At 47.5% G+C, this 21,109-nt stretch overlaps 1 protein-coding gene across 1 annotated transcript in view; it reads left to right on the top strand.

The window, feature by feature from the left end:
• The window catches only part of SYCE2 (synaptonemal complex central element protein 2), a 521,719-nt gene that overhangs the window by 345,929 nt on the left and 154,681 nt on the right, over nucleotides 1–21,109 (top strand). The gene's annotated exons all lie outside the window — the stretch shown is intronic.

Below are 21,109 nucleotides of genomic sequence, written 5' to 3'. Positions count from 1 at the left end.
CAGGTATGTGAATCTATGAATGCTTCCAATACTGGAGAACTACAGTTACAGGTAAGTAACTTGTTTTCTTAATGGCCTAGGACATGCTGTATCAGAACTACAAGAGCTCCCGTTGCTTCATGGGAGGTGTAGTTTTTGTATTCGTAAAAACGAATAGAACCAAAGAAAACTTTAAGGCTTGAAGTACATTTCGGATTTACTTATGTATGTCTTGGAAGGCGCCTTGCTTTAGATTTCTGACAGTATACCCCTCCAAGGCACCTCCTAGAAGCCGGTGTTGAGGGGTGCATAAAATGGAAGGATTTCAAAGCTCTTGGAGCATGCACATTGGAGCTGGGTTCCAAAGAATCATCATCGAAGGTATAACCTTTCCATGAAACCAAGTACCATAATTGACAGTTCAGGTACTTAGAGTCCTTGATGCTTCGCATTTCATATTCCAAATGACCATCCTTCCTGACTGGTGGGACTGCTCTACATCTAGTTTTTCCTGCTGGCTTTAGCTGACTACAGTGAAACTTAGGGTGTATTCTCATGGTGATAGGGAGCTTTAATTTGTGCACCAGAGGGTTTATTGCTTGAGCACAGTGTAGGGGCCGATTTATTTAGGATGGAATACACTATGCAGGTTGAAACATATGTTTTTGTAGATACCCAAACTTTGTCACCGACTTGGAACTTTGGCCCTTCTTTACGATGTTTATCAGCCCACCTTTTATATTGTTCTTTCGCTTGCTTTAAGTGGACTTGTATTTTTTTATGTGTGTTCTTCATGTCTTTAATATGAGCACTTACAGACAGCTGTTGCACTTCTGTCAAAGGAATATTAATCAGAAGAATTTGAGGGTGAAAACCATAGTTAGCAAACAATGGAGAAACACCAATAGCTCTATGCACAGCATTGTTATAAGACAGTTCAGCCAACCATACCAAAGATACCTATGAGCCTTTAGCCTCTTCGGCATAACATTGTAGATATTTCTTGAGTTTGATTGAGCTTTTCGGTTTGATCATCGGTTTGTGGATGAAAGCTCAGACAGAGCTGGAGAGATCTGTAGGGTTTTACACCATGTTTGCCAACACCGGGACGTGAATTGAGGACCTCTGTCCGAGATGATAACCTTTGGTAATCCATGCACATGAACCAGGTTTGTCAACAGTTGATGGACTGTTTGTCCTGCCGTGGGTAGGTTACCACATGGGATAAAATGTCCCATCTTCGTGAGACTGTCTACCACCACTAAAAGGGCTGTATGACCTTGATTTATTGGTAATCCAGTGATGAAGTCTAGGCTTATGCCTTTCCATGGCTGATCAGGGATTGGCATGATATCAATTGTCCAGTGGTTCTTGAAATACTAGCCTTGGCCCACTCCAAAATCTTTTATCTAGGTTTGTACGTCAGCCCTCATGGATTGCCACCAAAAATAACACTCAATAAGCTCAATTATTTTTTTATATCCAGGGTGTCCTGCCATTTTTGATTTGTGACATTACTTGAAGGCTTTCAGTTGCGTTTCCCTAGCAGGTAAAAACAGTTGGTTTTTATGGAAAAGCAACCCTTGTTGGAGACTCTGATGATCGCCTTGTTTAAACCATAGATCCCAAGTGAAAGACAATTTTGCCTGTTTAACTGAATCCAGAAACTAGTCTGGTGAGTACACACAGCACCTTGGAGGGATGGATTATGGTTTCTATGGTTGCTTCCTGTAAGTTGTCATCGACAGATCGTCTAGATAAGTCATCTGCCTTTCTATTCTTTCTGAGTACCAGGACGGTAAGTGACTACAAAAATCAAAGTCTGAGAAAAACAGCATTCATCGCATCTGTCTTTGAGTCAATCGTCTCGCTGTTTTCATAAATTGTAGATTATTGTGGTTGGTGTATACTGTGACCATGTGCTGAGCCTACCACAGATATTGTCTCTATTCCTGAAAGGAACGCTTAATAGCCAACAGTTCCTTCTCGGCTATGGTGTAGTTTATTTCAGCAGTATTGAGTTTTTTAGACAGGTAAGCTATCCATGAAGCTGTCCTGTAGTACTGTCTCTTTGTGACAAAACGACTCCAACCGCCACCTTTGAGGCAACAGCTTCCACTGTAAAGGTGCTTAGGATTGGCTTGGCTCAATACAGGAGCTGAGGTGAACACACTGTTTAGAAAAACAAAGGTTTCTGCTGTATCAAGGGTCCAAAAAAAGGGATACCTTTTCTTAACAATCTATTGATTGGTGATGCTACCTGAGATAATGGTGAATGAATCTTCAATAATAGTTAGCGAACCCCAAAAAGGATTGTGCATCTTTTACACAATGAAGCTCAGGCCATTGTTTCCCCGCTTTTACTTTTCTCCCAACCATACGACAACCTAAGGGGCTCAACAAGAGCCCCAGAAACTCCACCTCCAACATGTGAAACTCATACTTACTAAATTTACAAACCAAGCGATGTTCTCTTAATTTTTTCAGAAGCAACAACACATGTGTTCTTCCTCATTAGCTGAGTATATTAGAATGTCATCTATAAACACAACTACAAATGTATCCAGATATTACATCAAGACAACTTTAAAAAAAGACTGAAATGCAGCTGGGGAGTTGCTCAGGCCAAACGACATGACTGTATACACAAATAGCCCATATCTCGTCTCAAAGGCAGTCTTCCATTCATCTCCTTCTTTCATTCGTACCAAATGATATGCTACCCTTAGGTCCAATTTTAAATACATGTTGGCCTCTTTCACTTGTTCCAAGAAAACAGAACATAAAAGGAAGAGCGTACCTGTTTTTGATGGTATTTTTGTTCAACATGCGAAAGTCTATGCAGATACGCAACTCTCCATTAGCCTTGGAGATATAAAAAAAGGGGAGAAGCAGGCAGGAGAATGGGAAGGTCTTATAAATGCTATAGAGGAGTAATGATCTAGATACTCTTTCAGATGTTGTGCTTCGGGTTCTGACAAGGCATATACCCTACAAGAAGGAAGAGTAGCACTGGGCACCAAATCTATTTGACAATCATACTCAATTTGCGGGAGCAATTTTTCTGACTGATCTTCGATAAATACATCACAATACGCTGCTTAACAACTGGGTAACACTGTTTCTTTCGCTGCCGCTGCGGCTATCTGAAAAGGTCGAAGTGATGCCAATAAATGGGCCGGGGTATCCTGTATGCATCGAGACTGGCATTCCTCTGAAAGGAATTGTATGGACTTATTTTTCCAGTCAATGGTGGGATTATGAAGTTGAAGCCAAGGCATACCAAAACTGATGTCATACTGTGGGCTTCTATGATATTCAAAGAAATGATTTCTACATGTCGTTGCATGCAATCCCTTACCTTAAGTGTGACTGAATCTGTTATGGGACCAGACTGCAACGGTTTGCTATCAACAGCTAACATCTTTTCTGGGAATGCTCGTGGGGCTTTGGTTAGAGACAACTTCTGCGCCAACCCTAAATCTATAAAATTCCCAGAGGCCCCTGACTCTATCATCTCTTCCACTTGATGCTGTTTTTCTTCTAACTTCAACACCATTGGAACCAATATGTGTGACTGTTCGGGAAGAGGAGGAGCAGACTGCTCGGGAGGAGGAGGAGCAAGATGGCAGATTTACGCGGCCACAGAGCACAGCCATACGGAGGAGTCTCCCACACCCTGCCATTCTATGTGCTAAATCTGCTAACAATGCCTAATTATTTCGCGAAACACTGACAGATAATAGTGGGAGCAAGTCACTTACTGGACAGCTTATGAAAAGCTTACGAAAACTTGAAAAATTCTAAAGCGAATGTGGATAATTGGCGTGGCTAAGGTCGGATGCTGGCTGCTTGCATCTCGGCTTGTGTCTTGGAGCTCCGGACACAGGTTTGCGTTTTTCAGGTCAAGACTGCTCCTGTCGGTAGCTCCGACGCTTGCTGCTGACAGAGACATAGCGCCGCCAAAAACTGCCCCAAGAAGCACACGGGCTGGACGAGCTCCTGCAGTAATCTCAGGGGTCGACACAGATACCACAGCAACGTGGAGCAGCGAGGATAAAACCAACACATCAGTAGTAGGTAAGCCGCTCCTACGATTATTTCAATCGGGAAAGGCAGCGAGACTTCTTTTCCACTGGGAGTTCTAATGAACTTTTGACTGGCAACAAGCTAACCGAAGTATTATTGGAGGCTATTCCGGTTTGCTACAATGCTGCTAAAGAATCGTCTCTGCCAGCGATAGTAGCAACGTGGGCGGCAGTGCTGAGACGGGCGGTGGAAAGAGGGGTGTCCAAACGAAGGTGCTTACAGCCCAGATGCAAGCCCAGACGCTTCCAACATCGGTTGACACCGTGAACCATGCACTTTACAAATGTTATATATATATATATATATATATATATATATATATATATATATATATATATATATAACATTTGTCATGCACTTTACAAATGTTATATATATATATATATATATATATATATATATATATATATATATATATATATAACATTTGTAAAGTGCATGGTTACACTATAATCAGTGTGTCCCCGCGCTGTGGGCACAGTCCAAAAGAAAAGCAGAGATTCAAACAATCAGCAAAAGGTGGAAGTAGGAATAACAAACCTCCAGAGTTTAATTCCTCGGGAAAAAGTGAGTTTTAAGTTTCTGGCGGAACCTGGTTTCCGAAGGCTCCATCCGAAGTTCAATAGGCAATGTATTCCACTGTTTGCTAGCTAAATATCTAAAAGAGCGACCTCCCATTTGCGCTTTATAAATACGAGGGGTATACAAAAAGAGGGGTCCCAGTGAACCGTTTTAAATTCATCACTTTTAATCACAATAGCATAAAATACATATACTCATCAGAGCGCATTGCTAATTAATCACAATGAGATAGATCGACAATACATTACAAAACAATAATAGTAACATATTCATCATAGTGCCCCATGGAAAGGAAAGAAGGAGTAACGTGAAAAAAGGAAGGAAATGTGCAAAGAAATAGTAAATGTGACCACAGGTTATTTCAAGATTGACATACAGAATAAATTGGCTTCAGAGCCCTGAGCCAAGAAATGGGATAACTAATTTCCAAAAGTTCATCACGGATCATGTATGTGACGCTGATATTCAATATCCAAAATAGGGGTGGCGTCAACTGATGTATAAGAAAGTAGCTGTCGACGTTTCGACCCCAAAACTACAACTGTAGGCGTAGTTGACACCTTACACCGGGGTCTTCATCAGGACAAGAACGTGAAACCCAAGGGTACACTATGTCTTCATGGTGGGTGGAATATCTAATTAATAAATACGAGGGACATGGAATTGCATACTTCCAAGAGACCTCAGAATGCGTTTAGGACTGTAGATGGTCAGCAAATTTTGAAGATGTACAGGGGCTTGCCCTGTGCAATGAGGTGGGCTATACACATGGTTTTAAACAAGATGCGTTCCTGTATAGGGAGCCAATGAAGAGTCGCCAAAGCTCGTTTCCCTGATGTTTTTCTGGGCAAATTAAGAACGAGTCTGGCCGCTGCATTTTGAACACATTGGAGTTGGTGAATCTCTTTTTTGTTAAGACCAATAAGCAGAAAATTCCCATAGTCCAGGTGAGGAGTGACTAGGGCGTGTATCAAGGTTTTCCTTGCTTTAATGGGGAGAAGATCTAAGACTTTTCGAAGGGATTTAAAAATGCCATAACATTTGCCTGACATAATTCCAATGTGTTGTTCAAACGAGAGAAGAGTATCCAGGTGAACAACTAAGTTCTTCGCAAGGACAGAAGGAGTGGGTGTGAGGCCTAGTTCCGGGGCCACCATGCCGACGACCAGATAGATGGCCTTTTGCCGATCACTATCAACTCGGTTTTATTTCCGTTGAGGCGGAGGCAATTATTATTCATCCAGCAAGCTAAAGCAGTTAGACAGGCGGAGAAATTGACTGCCGCCTCAATGGGACTTTGAGATAAAGTGATCACCAATTGTGTATCGTTGGCATAGGATACAATTTCCACCCCGTATGATTCCACAATCCTCGCAAGGGGATCTACATAGAGATTAAATAATGTAGGGATCAAAATAGAGCCCTGTGGAACCCCCTGCTTTAAACACTGCGGTGTTGATTTGAACGGACGGGAATGAATTTGGAAGCTCCTGCCTGCAAGGAATGAACATAACCAATTGTCGGCCTGTCCCTCCACTCCGACCTCATTAAGACGAGCTAATAGCACGGAGTGTGCAACAGTATCAAAGGCCGCACTCAGGTCTAATAATACTAAGCAGCTGTTTCACCTTCATCCACTTTTTGCCGGAGGATCTCCGTAGAGAAGAGAAGAGCAGTTTCCGTTGAGTGGCACGCCCTAAAGCCAGATTGGGAAGAGTGGAGAAGACGCCCTTCTTCCATAAATTTAATTAGCCGGATATTGACTATTTTTTCCACTACTTTCATACAGAAAGGAAGGAGTGAAAAAAGCCAGAGATTCTCCAATTGTGATATATTTAAATTAGCTTTCTTTTTTATAGGGATTACCTGAGCCCTTTTCCAATCATCAGGCACATAGCTTTCCTGAAAGGAGAGAGTGGCCATATGACCTATATAGTTAATCAGAAATTTCAGCTGGTTCCTAAAAATCTTAGGCGGAACAGCATCCGTGGGAGATCCTGATTGAATACTGAGCGCAATTCTCAGTAATTCCAATCTCGGAGGTACCTCAAAACAATTCAAGTGTTTGACCACTGTAGTCCTCTTACTATCGTCAGGGTCTGATAGAACCTTACCAGCCCCTGTCGGGAAGGATGCATATATCTTCTCCACCTTCTCTACCTAGTCGTCCGCAATAGACTCACAGATCTCTTCGGAAAAGATGTCTTGGGACATTGTCCTATTGGGCACCGTCAGCTCCTTATATATTGAGAATAATTCCTTGGAAGAGTTCTCGGCTGACTCAATTCTCTCCTTTAAAAATTCTCTTTTTACTTTCCTTATCAATTTGTGATACTTCCTCATACTGTTCTTATATTGCAGCTTTTGAGTAGTATCGTAATCTTTACGCCATATGCGTTCTAGATCTTTACATGCTGATTAGCTACTTTTAATTCCTCATTAAACCATGGGGCAGATTTAGCGCGCCGTGCTGGGGCCTTGTTGGTCCATGGTGCCACTTTATCTAGTGCTGTGGTCAACCAATCTTCATAAACTTTCCAATCCTCATTAAGGGTCCCTCTTAACGGAGGATAGGCCTGCTGTAAGGCAAGCTCAAATGTTTCCCAACCAATTTTCTTCCAATTCCTACGTTTGGGAAATGAGGGTTTCCGCGTTATTATCCCTGTAGATCTACTTAAAACGGAGAACGGACCCGCACTTCCCTCCGGCTGCCCGGACTCGAGCATTTGAGAGCTGGACACATGGAGACTGCAGGGTCATAGGGGACCTCTTCACTGGAGGCTCGCCTAAAACTTGGAATGACTGCAGGGAGGAATTCGGCATACCCTCGACCGCCGGCCTGCAATACATCCAGCTGCGCCACTGGACTATGGGTGACGACATGTACCAGGCGGCCACCAGGGCCTACACACCCTTTGAAAAACTAGCACGCTCCCTAGGGGGACTGAAGAGGCTTATCTCTCAAATTTATCATATACTGCAGCACCCTACCTTGCCGCCTGCACATCCCTATCAGAGACAATGGCAGCTGGTAGCAGGCGTCGACATTGAGCCCTCCCAATGGAACAGGCTGTGGACCGACATCCCCAAAATCTACCGCAGCATCCCCCAGAGGGAAAACGCTTACAAGCTGCTCACCCAATGGTACTACACCCCACTGCGACTTAGCAAGATGTTCCCCAACACCTCGCCGCTGTGCTGGAGGTGTGGATCTGTGACTGGTGACTTTGTGCATATATGGTGGGGGTGCCCGAACCTAGCTGTCTTCTGGAAAGAGGTACTTAGCCACATTAAAAAGGTGCTGGGCTTTCCCCTACCCGAGGAGGTGACCACGGTGTTGCTCGGCGTCCGACCCCCGCGCTTAGGGCCCTCACGCGCAGCGACTGGATCCTCACGCTCCACATGCTAGGCGCAGCTAAGCAACTCATCGCTTTGTACTGGAAGCGGGCCGAAGCACCGCCAATAGCTTCCTGGTTTGTGCGTCTCTGGCAGGTCCTGGCTATGGAACTGCTCACGGCGCGGATACAAGCGAGGGACACGCGCTTCAACGCTGTGTGGGAACCCCTTGTGCGCCACCTATGCTCTGTTAGTTACGCGCGACACATGCCTCTCAGACTCCGTGCTCTACACCTCTTTGAGGACGCCCTTATCCCTGCAGACTTCGCCAGGCTTTGCCCCTGACCACCGCCTTCCCCGCAGATGCTGTAGTGATCACGCAAACCCTTCCGTACTCCACCCACTGACCAGCCACACGATGCTGCCGCGCTTTCTCCCCGCCCCCCCTCTTCCTCTCCGATTGTTTCTTTTTTCCTACTTGGCACCCTGGCCCTCGCCTCACTACGGGGCAGTTGTGCCCTGTTGGGCCTTAAATCCCTGTGACATTACAGTCAGCTATCAACTATGCACCTCCCTAGCGTAGTAACGCACTATCCGCGCGAGACCAACCTCTGCGTCTGCCACCCTTAAGCCGCGCGGCCGGCCCCCCCGAGGGGTTGTAGGCAAGGCGCTGTGTTAAAACCTCTTCCTCGCCCCAGTTGGTATAAGCCCACGAGTTCTCATATGCGCGGCCGGCCTCAGCACGAGGTTGTAGGCTTATCGCTGTGTTCACAATAAAAACAGATTTGAACAAAAAAAAAAAACGGAGAACGGTACAAGGCTGTGGTCTGACCATGGACCCCTGATGGGATACTGAGCCTTCACTTCGTCCCAGTTGGAAAATATAGGGTCAAGAAGATGGCCCGTTTGATGTGTGGGTGTCAGTGAAAGAAGGTTAAACATCAAAGACTTCAAGGAGGCAATAACCCCTTAAGCCACTTTACAACTTACATCCTCAAAATGTAGGTTAAGGTCACCTAAAATTAGGGCTCTGCTATATCGTAGTGCAGGTTGGGTCACCACCTCTAACAAGCTGTCTATGAATTGAGTGCACATTCATGGAGGGCGGTAGATCAGATAGCCGTTTATGGTGTAATTGGGGGACACTTTAATAGAGAAGAAACCTGCTTCACTATTAATGATATTCACTGATTCTAGGGTGCAGGTTAGTTGATAATGAGGAAATAGTGGAGACTTGTGCTAAATCCTCTGAAACACCTCCAGGGAAAAAAGCGAAGGCCAAAGTTAAAACAAAGAAATCACCCCAAGGGCCTGACAATCCACTGCAGAATATGGCGCGGCAGAACACATCGCTTACAGGTGGGAAAGGCAATTAGGAAAATAGCCCCCTCCGCAAGTGAGTACAAGCGAAGGGGGGGGGTTAAGTCCATGGTATCTCGAATAACAGGCAATTGCCCAACAGAGAGCTGCACGATAAGTGGGTATCACAGAGAGAACAGAGTGGAGAGCGGGGATAGCTCTAAGCAGGGGTCCTCCTCAGTGGCAGAACAATCTCAGACGTCCGTACTGAATCCTATTAATATAAGGGACCAGCCAACTTATCAGCCAGCAGCCAGCTCTCTAGAAGGCACTGAGCCTTCGCTTAGCCTGATATTACAGTCTCTGAAAGATCAAAGATCAGAAGCTCAAGAGCACTATATGCAGGTTAGATCAGACATCAATATGATGCAACAGGCACTGCAAGAAATGACAGTAAAAATCAGAGTACTCACAAGGGATATGTCTGAGCTGCAACAGAGAGTTGCAGATAACGAGCAATTGGCTACTCTCACTGATACATTGGCACAGAAACATGATACTCAGATCTCAGGTATCCAGACTAAGCTAGAAGACCTGAAAAATCGCCAACGCCGACATAACCTTCGGTTATTCAGCATTCCAGAAGGCACGGAAGGCACAGATCCTAGGATATATGTTGTGCGGCTGTTCCAGAAAGCATTCCCTGACTTATCCGATTGGGATTGGGACTCTCACTTGCAAAGAGTGCACAGACTCCCATTGGGTCAGTATAATCAGGGGGGTCGATATCCCCGTCCGTTCCTGATTTTTTGGGGGAACTTATTGCTCAGACAGTCGGTTGCCTTGAAAGCTCAGCCTAACTCCCCTGTAACAGACGAATCAGTCACTTTTTTTGTCAGATCTGACCTTTGTTAAATAATGATGGACAGGCGTTGGAAACTACGCCAGTGAATTGATCCGTTAAAGACTCTTGTGGCGCAAGTCTATCTCCAAGAATTGTAGATTATTTTGCAAGAGCTCAAATGTTTTTCTTCATCATAGGTAAAAGGGACTATTTGGAAAGGAATAAAGCCTATTATAGCGAGGGTTAAATGCATGTCATGGAATGTGGCTGGTCTTAATAGCGCAAACAAGCAGCAATTAGTGTGGGAGGAGCTAAAAATATACCAACTACTTATAGTTTTAATCACAGAGACTCACTTGGCTTATAAAGATCGAAATTTGTTCAAAGATCTGGGGTATGAAACAATAGTCAGCACTACACAAACTATATCTATAAAAGGAGCTGTCATATTAAAGGACAAGAGGTTCGTTTGTAGAATAGTTAGGATATTGGCTGATCAGAGAGGGCGCTGGGCACTGGCTCAGCTTGAAATATGTGGCAAAAAATACATACTATGCTCAGTATATGGGCCTAATTTAGATGACCTTGCCATTTTTGATTTTCTCAATCTTGAATTGTTGAATTGGGAGGGGGAGCGGTTGCTTATGGATGACTTCAATTAAGTTACGGATTATAACATTGACTCAACGAGAAAGGGGGGTACTCCTAGAATGCAAAGGACCCGGGCGGCAATATTAGAAATGGCGAGACTTCAGTTCCTAAAAGATGCATGGAGACAAGTATGTCCAGTTATTCCTGGATATACGTACTATTCAGCCCCCCACAGGTCATATTCTAGAATTGATATGGCTTGGGTCTCTGATAGCTTAATTCTAGATTTAGACATGGAAATATGCCCCCGGGTCACATCAGACCATAACCCCATTTTGCTATCCTTTCTAGTCACAGCTGAGAGTAAAACAGTCAGACCATTTTCTTTTCCTAGGCACCTGCTCACAGATAGCGAATTTGTGTCCGATACTTTACAAAAGCTAGAGGTATTTTTTGGGGAAAATACTGGCACAGCATCTCCGCTGATTGTTTGGGATACGATGAAAGCTTTTGTCAGTGGCATTACCCAACAATATATATGGCAGCAGAACAAACAACGGAAAAGCGATATAGAGATACTGATCCGTGCCTTACGCAACATCGAAAATCAACATGTTGAGGCTGTGGCGCGAGACCAGAGGGCTCAGGATTGTCTGCTCTTTTCCCTAATAGATGCAAGCATGGTAGTAAAAAAGTATTTTAGGGGGAAAAATAGCTGCCAGATATAATAAGTACCGTACAGAGCAATATGAATATGGTGAGCAAATTGGTAAAGTCCTGGCTTATCAAGCGGCAGAAGCGAGGGCTAAAACTAAGATAAGTGCTATAAAGGGCGCAGATGGTATTTTACATACCCATTCTTCAGCTATTCTAGAACAGTTTTCTTTATTTTATCAGAAACGTTACTCATACACTCCTGTACCTGACAAAGACGACATGGCACAATATCTTGCAGACAGTTACCTCCCAGTTGTGAGCGAGGCAGATGAAGCTCTATTTGACAGCATAGTATCTTTGGAAGAGATAAAGATGGCTATATCGGCACTGCCCTCGGGGAAAGCCGCAGGGGAAGACTACATACCCATAGAATTTTACAAGGTTTTTAAAAGGGTATTGCTTATACCATTTAGTACGGTTATTCAATGTGTTGGCGCAAGTGGGAGGACACCTGAGTGAAGGAATATGACTCAGATAGTATTCTTTCTTAAGAAAAGCAAACCAGGGGCGCTAGAGGGCGCGCAAACGGAATGGCTGCCTAGCTAAGCAGCTCCCGTTCCTTGGTTTATTATCCTGAAATGATTTGCTGCCAAAGGCGAGTAAACTCGCGAAACAAGCTACCTTCCGATGCAGTGGACAGTCCCTGGCACTCGACCCGAAGTTCAGCCCTCTTGAGGTAGCGGGACCGCCGTGATCGGCGTCAGAAATTTAGCCGGTGGAGCCCTCGGAGCGTACTCCTCGAGGTGGCCGTCCGCAGGAGACTACGCAAGGCCGGGGCCTGCCACGAGGCGGCAGGCCTGATCAGTGCTCTTGGATGGGCGCCTGAGATGCGACTAATCCTGGCCTGCGGGGACACTTAGATTAGCGGATACTGCCAGCTGTGAACTGCCCGCCCCGCCGGCTTGACCCCGAGTGCCTGCTCTGCCGCTCGCGGTCGCTGCGGCTGGCGGGCGCTGCCGCTCTCTCTGTGCGGCCAGTGAGCCAAGGAGGCCTGCGGAGGTACGCCGTGACCGCTGCTGCGGCTCCCGCGAGCGCCAGGAGGTGCCGGACGACCATCGCACCCACCGTCACCACATGCCGGGTGAGGAGCCTCTATAATCAAACTGGCTGTGCACACTCCACTGTTAGGCGTGCTGCTGGGGGCAACGTTTGGGTCAGATAGCAGAGCGCATTACAGGGGCCCTGAGCCTAGACACATACTGCTCCTGCACGTTGGCGATCACCCTGCAACACAGGTGACACTACAGACATCGCGACGCTGGTGCGCATACTGAGGCCCGCTGCTACAGCATTTTGAAAGGTTAATCGGCTGTCACATAGGTTGGGAGGCTCTGTCTGACACCTGTGGCGGCCATATTCCTGGATCGATGATTTGCAACAGGGCGATTTCCTGCCGACCATAAGCCTACCCACACACGGAGCGATCGCGGACCACGTCCTCCACCGCGGGACACCAGTGCCTTGCCTCTGCACGACTCTTTCTTTGCCTCGGCGGCGCAGATCGGAGCTGGGGGATCATACCCCATTTGACATAGCCCCCTGCCGGCGCTGGGTGAGTTGGCGCTAGGAGACCTGCTCCTGAGACTACCTGCCTTTGGTTGACGACTCACTCCGTGGCCTCAGGCTTACAGGAGGCTGGTGCGGTGATACGCGGGGTGGCGGCGAGGACACGATCAGTGGCCAAAATGGTACGCCTGAAAATCGCCAAACCAAAATCAGCTTTGATGGCGCCAAGAAGGGTACAAAGTCAGCACCCTCTGAATCAGGGCTCAGTGATGCTACTTCATCGACTATTGCCTCCCCCGCCAAAGACATTGATCTGCCCCGCTTGTTCCAGGAGATGAGACAGGGGTTCGCCACGGTGGTGGAGAAGGTGGACGGCGTGACTTCTAGACTGGATGCCCTAGTCCATAAGGTTGATCGGCAGGAAGAACGAATTACGGCCACGGAACAGCGGATTTCAGACAACGACGATATCACCTCGTCCCATACCACACAATTAGCTCGTATGGACAACTTGCTCCGACTTATAGCGGCCAAGAACGAGGACTTGGAAGCCCGTAGCCGACGCAACAACATACGAGTCACGGGCATTCCGGAGTCCACAGACACGGGCAGGATGAAAATATATATCGAAAAGCTCCTCAAAAGCTCGATAGGGGAAGAAGCCTTCTCGCCGCAGTTTATAGTTGAGAGGGCGCACCGATCATTGGCGCCTGCTCCCAAGCCCGGATTGCCGCCTTCACCCCCTTAGTCCAAGAGGAGAGACGGAAGTTCCTTCATGTCAAAAAGACATTGCGTGAGGCTCAGCTGGAATACGCCCTCCTCTACCCAGCGAGACTGCGAGTCACCCACCGAGGGAAACATCGCTTCTTTACAAACCCCCAGAAAGTTGAGGACTTTCTGAAATCAATCAGCAAAGCTCGGCGAGTGGCCGTGACGATGAGGCAGATCTGGAGGAAGGCGACCCATCCTCAGCAGCGGAGAAGCAATAAATGTACGATCACGACGTGCCCTGACTGTTTATCGAACTGGGCATCACCGTCGACCCTTGCTTCGGGAGGGTGGGAGACGTAGACCCTGCACTACTGAACTGGACTACTTAAACTCACCGATGGTAATGTATTCCAAGGACCACTCCCCCTGCCCCGACCTCCACCGAGGGCGGTACAGATTGGGAGGTTGTTAGGCGGGAGAAGTGGCTGTGCGCCCTTGTAGTTGTTTCCCTTTCGAGTGTTCCCCATGCACAATGTTGGGATGCTAAAGTTGCGAGAAGGGGGGGGGGGGGCGGATGGGGGGAAGAGGGTGGGGACAGGTGGCTGCTGGCATGATTGGGATGCAGTAGTGGGAGGGGGGGCGGGCGGCGGCTGCTGGCTTGATTGGGATGCAGTAGTGGGAGGGGGTGTGGGCTGGTTCGAGGAGCCACGGATCACACATGAGATGGATAATCAAGTTGCAAAATGCTATGGTCAAATGTCTCGTCTGGATGGAACACTACCAGCTGTTTTACCACTCCTAGGGTGGTGTGAACTGATACACAGCCACCTATGGCGACTTTAGGGTCTGATACACAGTTAAATTGCATGTCATGGAATGTTAGGGGTCTCAACAATGCTAGAAAATGTCGTAATGTGATCGCTTATCTTAACAGACATAATGTTCATATTGCCATGTTGCAGGAAGCTCATTTGTCGCCATTGGTCAGGGCTACCTTTGCAGGCAAGTGGGCAGGTCTCCGTATATTCTCCTCTTACTCCACATACGCTAGAGGCGTGACTATCCTTCTTAAACGCACAGTGCCCTTCCGTAAATATGGAGACTTACTAGATAGCGAGGGGCGCTATGCATTATTATGGGGGCAAATGGACCACGACACAATTACATTCGTAAATTGCTATGCTCCCAACTTAGACGCGCCCTCCTTCTTTACCACGCTCTGGGGCAAGGTCATGAATGTGGGATCCCGCCACGTTATCTGGGGAGGGGACTTTAATCTGGCACTGATACCACATTTGGATAGATCAGACGGAGCACACCATTACAAACCGAGGGCCAGGGAGGCTCTGGAGGGTGTCATCATCGAGGGCAACCTCTTAAACACATGGCGACACCTACACCAGCTTCGCAGGGAGGGCACACACTTTACATCGCACATGGGCACGTGGGCACGGTTAGACTATTTTCTCATCACCAAAGAGGTTACTTCGGAGGTCCTGGGGGTTACACACTTGCCAAGGACATATTCTGACCACAGCCCTGTCCTACTACACACACGCATCCCTGGGTGGGACAACCCTAGGCCACGATGAAGATTGCAACCAACGGCGCTACTGGACAACCTGTTCCGAACCGAGTTAGGAGAGGAAATCGCCGCTTTCTTTCCCTGGAACAAGGGGTCGGTGGACTCAGTCGAATGCATCTGGGAGGCATTCAAGGTCACTATAAGGGGGTTCTGCATATCTAAAAGCTTCAGGGTCCTGCGAGATATACAGAACACTATTCGTTCATTACACAGGGACCTCAGAGAGTTAGAACTCCGCATGGTAGACGACGACAGTCCCGACATTCATGGGTAGTTCAGGGATAGGCTGTCAAAATATGAGGAAGAGGCCAATAGGGAAGCAAAATTCTGGAGGAAACATTGGCAGGCCAGAACATACTGCGAGGGGGACAGACCGGGGAGGGCACTGACAGTGCTTACGCGAGCCCCCCGGGACCATAACATTATCCTGGAACTCACTGACGACCAAGACCAAACAATTAGGGACTCTGATGCATTGCTCGATGCCTTTACGTCTCACTACCTCACACTTTACACCACTGATGCGACAGCTGATGCACCATACACTGACTTCCTGGGAGATGTGGCGCTATGTTGGCTTAGTGATGGAGATAGGGCCTTCCTGGCCGCCCCCTTCGAACTAGACGAGATCCGCGAAGCCATCATGTCATTGCAGAATGGTAAGGCACCTGGCCTGGATGGCATTCCCGCTGAGTTCTATAAAGCTTACATGGACATTATGGTCCCTGTCCACCGTGAGGTCTATGAGGAGTCGCTGGCTGATGGCATCCTCCCTTGCTCCATGCGAGAGGTAGTCATTACCTCGCTCTTGAAGCCTGGCAAAGACCCCAGCTCTGCAGTTCGTACCGCCCGCTTTCCCTATTGAACTGCGACGTCAAGATCCTCGCGAAAGTCTTGGCCACTCGGCTATCCCTCCTTATTACCAGGATTGTTTTGCCTGATCAGGCTGGATTTGTTCCGGGTCGGCCTACCTCTCATAACCTACGCACCTTGTTCTCCCTGCTCCGAACTATTCACCCTGACCTATCAGTCGCTGCCGTCTTCATAGACTCCACCAAGGCCTTCGACTCTGTCGAATGGCCCTACCTATTCTCGGTCCTAGCGAATATGGGCTTCCCGAAACTCTTTATTTCCTGGGTCCAATTACTTTATACACAACCCACTGCCAGGGTCCTCATCAACGGCCGCCTTTCACACACCATCGCCATTACCAGGGGTACGCGTCAGGGGTGCCCCCTATCTCCCCTCCTTTTTGCAATTGCGGTCGAACCTTTGGCCTGTAGACTACGTCAACTGCATTGAGAGGGCGCGGTACAGTGCCTTCAGCGCCGAATCGACGTTTCCCTATACGCCGATGACATTACCCTTTATGTCAAACACCCTGACCTCCACCTTAATCCCTTATTAAGAGAATTTGTAGTATTCAGCAGGATGTCGGGGATACACATAAATTGGTCCAAGTCGCAATTCTTTCCCCTTACTGATGCAGTGCCTGACTTTCCCCTTGACTATCCGCTTGAGTGGTGTCGGACGGATCTCCTATACCTCGGTATACAAGTCTCGCGTGACAGGGATGAAACTCTCCGCTCTAATTATGGAGTGGCAATCACGAAGCTTACAGCCACCGTAGATCGCTGGATCACACTGCCGCTCTCCATGGTGGGCAGGGCGTCCCTCATCAAAATGGTGGTTCTGCCCCATTTTTTATATCTTTCTCAACATCCCATACTACCCGGGTGCGTTCTTCTTCAAAACTTTGAAATCAGAACTTTGCCGATTGTTCTGGGGAGGTGAAAGCCCGCGGTTGAAGGGGTCCACGCTAATCCAGCCTTACGACATCGGCGTCTTCGATGTCCCTGACTTCGAAGCTTATTATCTCTGCGCACAGGTGCATTATGCATATCACTGGCTAGTCCCGACCCCCTTCATGCCACAGCTGGCGGTAGAGGACTGGATCGTACACCCCATTCCACTTAATGGCCTGCTCTTTTGCCCGGAGCCACTAATACAGACACCGAACACTTCGGTCTCCTGCACGCTGGATGCATGGCGTCGCATAGCTAAGAGGATGTCCTGCTGCCTACCATACTCCCCCAGAATGCCGTTGACGTTTCACCCTTCCCTCGCGCTACTACAGGAGCGAGGGTTCCGAATGCTCTGTGAGCGACTACGGATCACCTCGTGGGGCGATCTATTTGCGAACAGAGAATTCAAACCTGCAGAGACATTCTTCGCCTCCCAGGATCGCACCCCGCTGGATGCTTTTTACTACTTACGCCTCCGCCAGGGGATGAAGGACATCCTGCCTATGTTCCCTGAGGATCCCGAGATTTTTCTTCCACTCCACTTTCTGCTATGCTCACAGGACGGGGCTCACCTGGTTGCTGGCCTTTATCGCCGGCTCCGATCTGTCGCCACATTGCCGGATGCGAGAGCTCAGGCGCGTTGGAATGCTGATCTGGCCGCGGACCTTACCGACGACCAGTGGCAATACTGCTGCGCCCTAACGGCTCGAATATCAGCCAGTAGTAGATTCAAAATAATACACTACAAATTCTTGCACCAACTGTATTACACCCCAGTAAAAAAACACAGATTTCGCCTAGCCGACAACGACAGGTGTGAGCGCTGCCACGTCGAACGCTCAGGTTTTCTACACCTGGCATGGGAATGCCCCCCTGTTCATTTATACTGGCAGCAGGTAACAGACGCTCTTACAGCCATGACTGGGGAAACCATTGCTGCGGAGCCGCTTCTTGCACTACTCGGGCACACGCCTCATATTCCTAAATCCTGCAGGAAATTCGTAGATATTGCACTGCTTTTGGCGAAACGACCGGTAGCTTGTCGCTGGGGTAGAGGCAGAGCCCCTAAATTCAAGGATTGGTTGGCAGACATTACTTATTGTCAGGAACAACATACCACTTTTGCTGAACTGTTACCGATCCCTAGCCGACCCAATGATATATGGAGTCCATTGGTAGGCTATTTGCTTGCCCAGGCGGATGACGACGAACCTCCAGAGGAGGGAAGTACTAGTGACTAGCTTCATTTAGAGCGCTTACTCCCAGAGACCACTGCCCACTAACGCTTACACCACTCCCCACTTATCGCTCTACCACGCTGCCCTACACGTTGCCCTGTCGGCCATATAATTGCATGGCACCTCCCTCGCATATTATCCACTGACACTACATACGCAGATGTTGCTGCCGAACCCTTGTTTTTCCTCTACGTCCTACTGCTCTGACAAATCCACTCACCCCTAACATCAGACTCGTCATTACACAATGGCACCACACTTCACCCTTTTTCTCCAGATGACTATACTCCACCATAATTATTAATGTGTCAAGGCATAGCATTGAAAGACTTTTTGATATGTAATACTACCCTGCTGTTCCAGAATTCCACTCCAGAGTGTGTCCGTGAGACCTCACATTGTTGTTTAAAGTTGGAAACTGATAAAAAAGAAAAAAACCTTGTTCTACTGCAACACATTCTCAGACTCATGTCTCTTTGCACAGGATGTTAGACACTCACTGTATGCTGCTATGTTACGCTACCGGGCCCCCGGGATGCCGGTTCCACAGCTGTGTCATACCTGTTATAACTTCATCATATTGCTTGCTCATCACGCTGCCAGCCTCCGGGTTGTAGGCACATGAAGCAGTGTACTGTCTATTTTATTCAATAAAGCAGTTTGAACACCAAAAAAAATAAAAAAAGAAAGGCAAACCACCCACAGACTGCGGATCATACTGACCAATTTCTCTCATGAACGCGGATGCCAAGATTTTCTCGAAAATCCTGGCAAGCCGGGTTGCCCCAATTATGCCATGGTTAGTATCTGAAAACCAACATGGGTTTATCCCACTACTGCTCACGTCAACATGACCGTTGGGGCTTTTAATTTTACTGAGAAGAAAATGTTAGGTCTTGATATGATTCTCCTGGACGCCGAAAAGGCCTTTGACAGGGTCGGTGGGACTTCTTGTGGGCCACATTATCTAGACTCTGCCTTAGAGGGCAGTTTAGGCAGTAGGTGCAAGCCCTATATTACAAACCTCAAGCTAAACTTCCTTATTCAGGGTCATACTCAATTCCATTTGGTATTTTTTGCGGTACTAGGCAGGGCTGCCTCCTCTCCCCATTATTATTTGCTCTATACATAGGGCCATTCATCCGCATTTTGCAAGTTTGTATACATATCAAACCGTTAGTGTCTGAGATAACTAAGCTCAAGATCATAGCATACACAGACGATATCGCAATTTTTACAACTAACCCAGCTTAGACTGTTACAGCTATCGAGATGAAAACAACTAAGTTTGGGGCTGTCTATGGTTATAAATTAAACATCAATGAAACGCAAGTACTTATTAATTTCAAACCCGAATCTCCAATTTTGGTGGTATGCACCACACTCTCGTATCTGGGGGTTAAGATATCAGCTAAAGTTGACCAGATTGTAACCTTAAATTACATACCATCACTGAACGATACTACTAAACTACTGGCACAAGTTTCCCTTATCCAGTATTATGGGTGTCTTTTATAGATTCACATGCCTGAATCATTCCCCGTCGTCGAGACTGGAGTCTCCGGTACATAGAAAAGTAATGTCCTATAGACATACATAGAAAAAAGTAGGTCTAAGGGCCTTGCCTTAGTAGCCTATCTATGTCGTTTTGTAAAAAGGACCAAACTCCAGAAGGTAGCCAATCAGCTACCAACTCCCTCTAAAACCTTCCTGTCAGGAGCCTCAGTCTCTCAGATTTTCTACCGCACGTTGTGCTAGGGAGTCTCCACCTGCGTTCTCATCAGGTTTCCTAGTTTTATCTCTTTTCTTCTTGGAAAATTGATATTTCCTTCATTTATACACCATGGCTGACCAACAGGAGAAGGGTCTCTTCAGAGCTTGCTCTTCTTGTGGTAAGAAGAGGCTCCACGTCGACGATAAGCATGAAACCTGCTTATACTGTCTTTATCCGGACCATTCTCCTAAAGAGTGTAGAATTTGTAGAACATTCTCTACAAAAACACTAAAGGACAGAGAAGGCCGGCTGCTCCTCTGGTTGAACAGTCTGAAAACCAGAGAGGACCTGGAATCTTCTGAGGACGGTGAGATGGCTTCAGTTTCTTCTAAATTATCCTTGAAGAGGCCAAGGGTTACTTCCCCTAGCCCTACAGACGTTCCTCCTAACAAGACTATTAAAAAGTCTTCTGAGGCAAGATTTACAACGTCTGACAAGGAGGTTCCTGCCTTCAGGAACCCTGCGCCGTCGTCGACGAAATCGTCGACGATTACCTCAGCGCTGAAGAAGACTGTCTACAGTCTATGTTTCTACATCGACGACGACGGTGTAGACGACAATGGCGTAGTCAGCATTCTCATCGACGACGACAACTCCATCGTCGACGGCGGGTAAGCCTGTGCCGTCTATTATCCTCATTACAAGGCCCTCGACGAAGATCCCGTCGACGACATCAGCGTCGACGACGAAGCCGAAACCGGCGACGCAGTCGACTAAGACACCCTCGTCGACAGGGGTACCGTGGTCGAAGTCTCCGACGACGGTGAAGACATCGTCGACGACAAAGACATTTTCGACGAGCGCACCATCTACGACTGGGCCGTCGACAAAGGTACCGTCGACGAGGATACCGTCGATGAAAACTCCATCGACGACGACGAAGACCTCGTCGACGAGCGTGCCATCGACAACGGAACTGTCGACGAAGGTACTGTCGACGAAACCATCATTGTCGACGATTAAAACTCAGTCGTCGACGACACCGTCGACGACGCCATCGTCGACGCCATGGAAACAATTGGACTTGTTTTCTCCGTTGTCAGCTGCCAGCCA

Source organism: Lissotriton vulgaris, chromosome 1_1 (genome assembly GCF_964263255.1).
Source record: "Lissotriton vulgaris chromosome 1_1, aLisVul1.2, whole genome shotgun sequence".
Taxonomy (NCBI): Eukaryota; Metazoa; Chordata; class Amphibia; order Caudata; family Salamandridae; genus Lissotriton; species Lissotriton vulgaris.
Note: the sequence above shows the minus strand (reverse complement) of the source record. Positions and strands in the feature narration are given on the sequence as shown.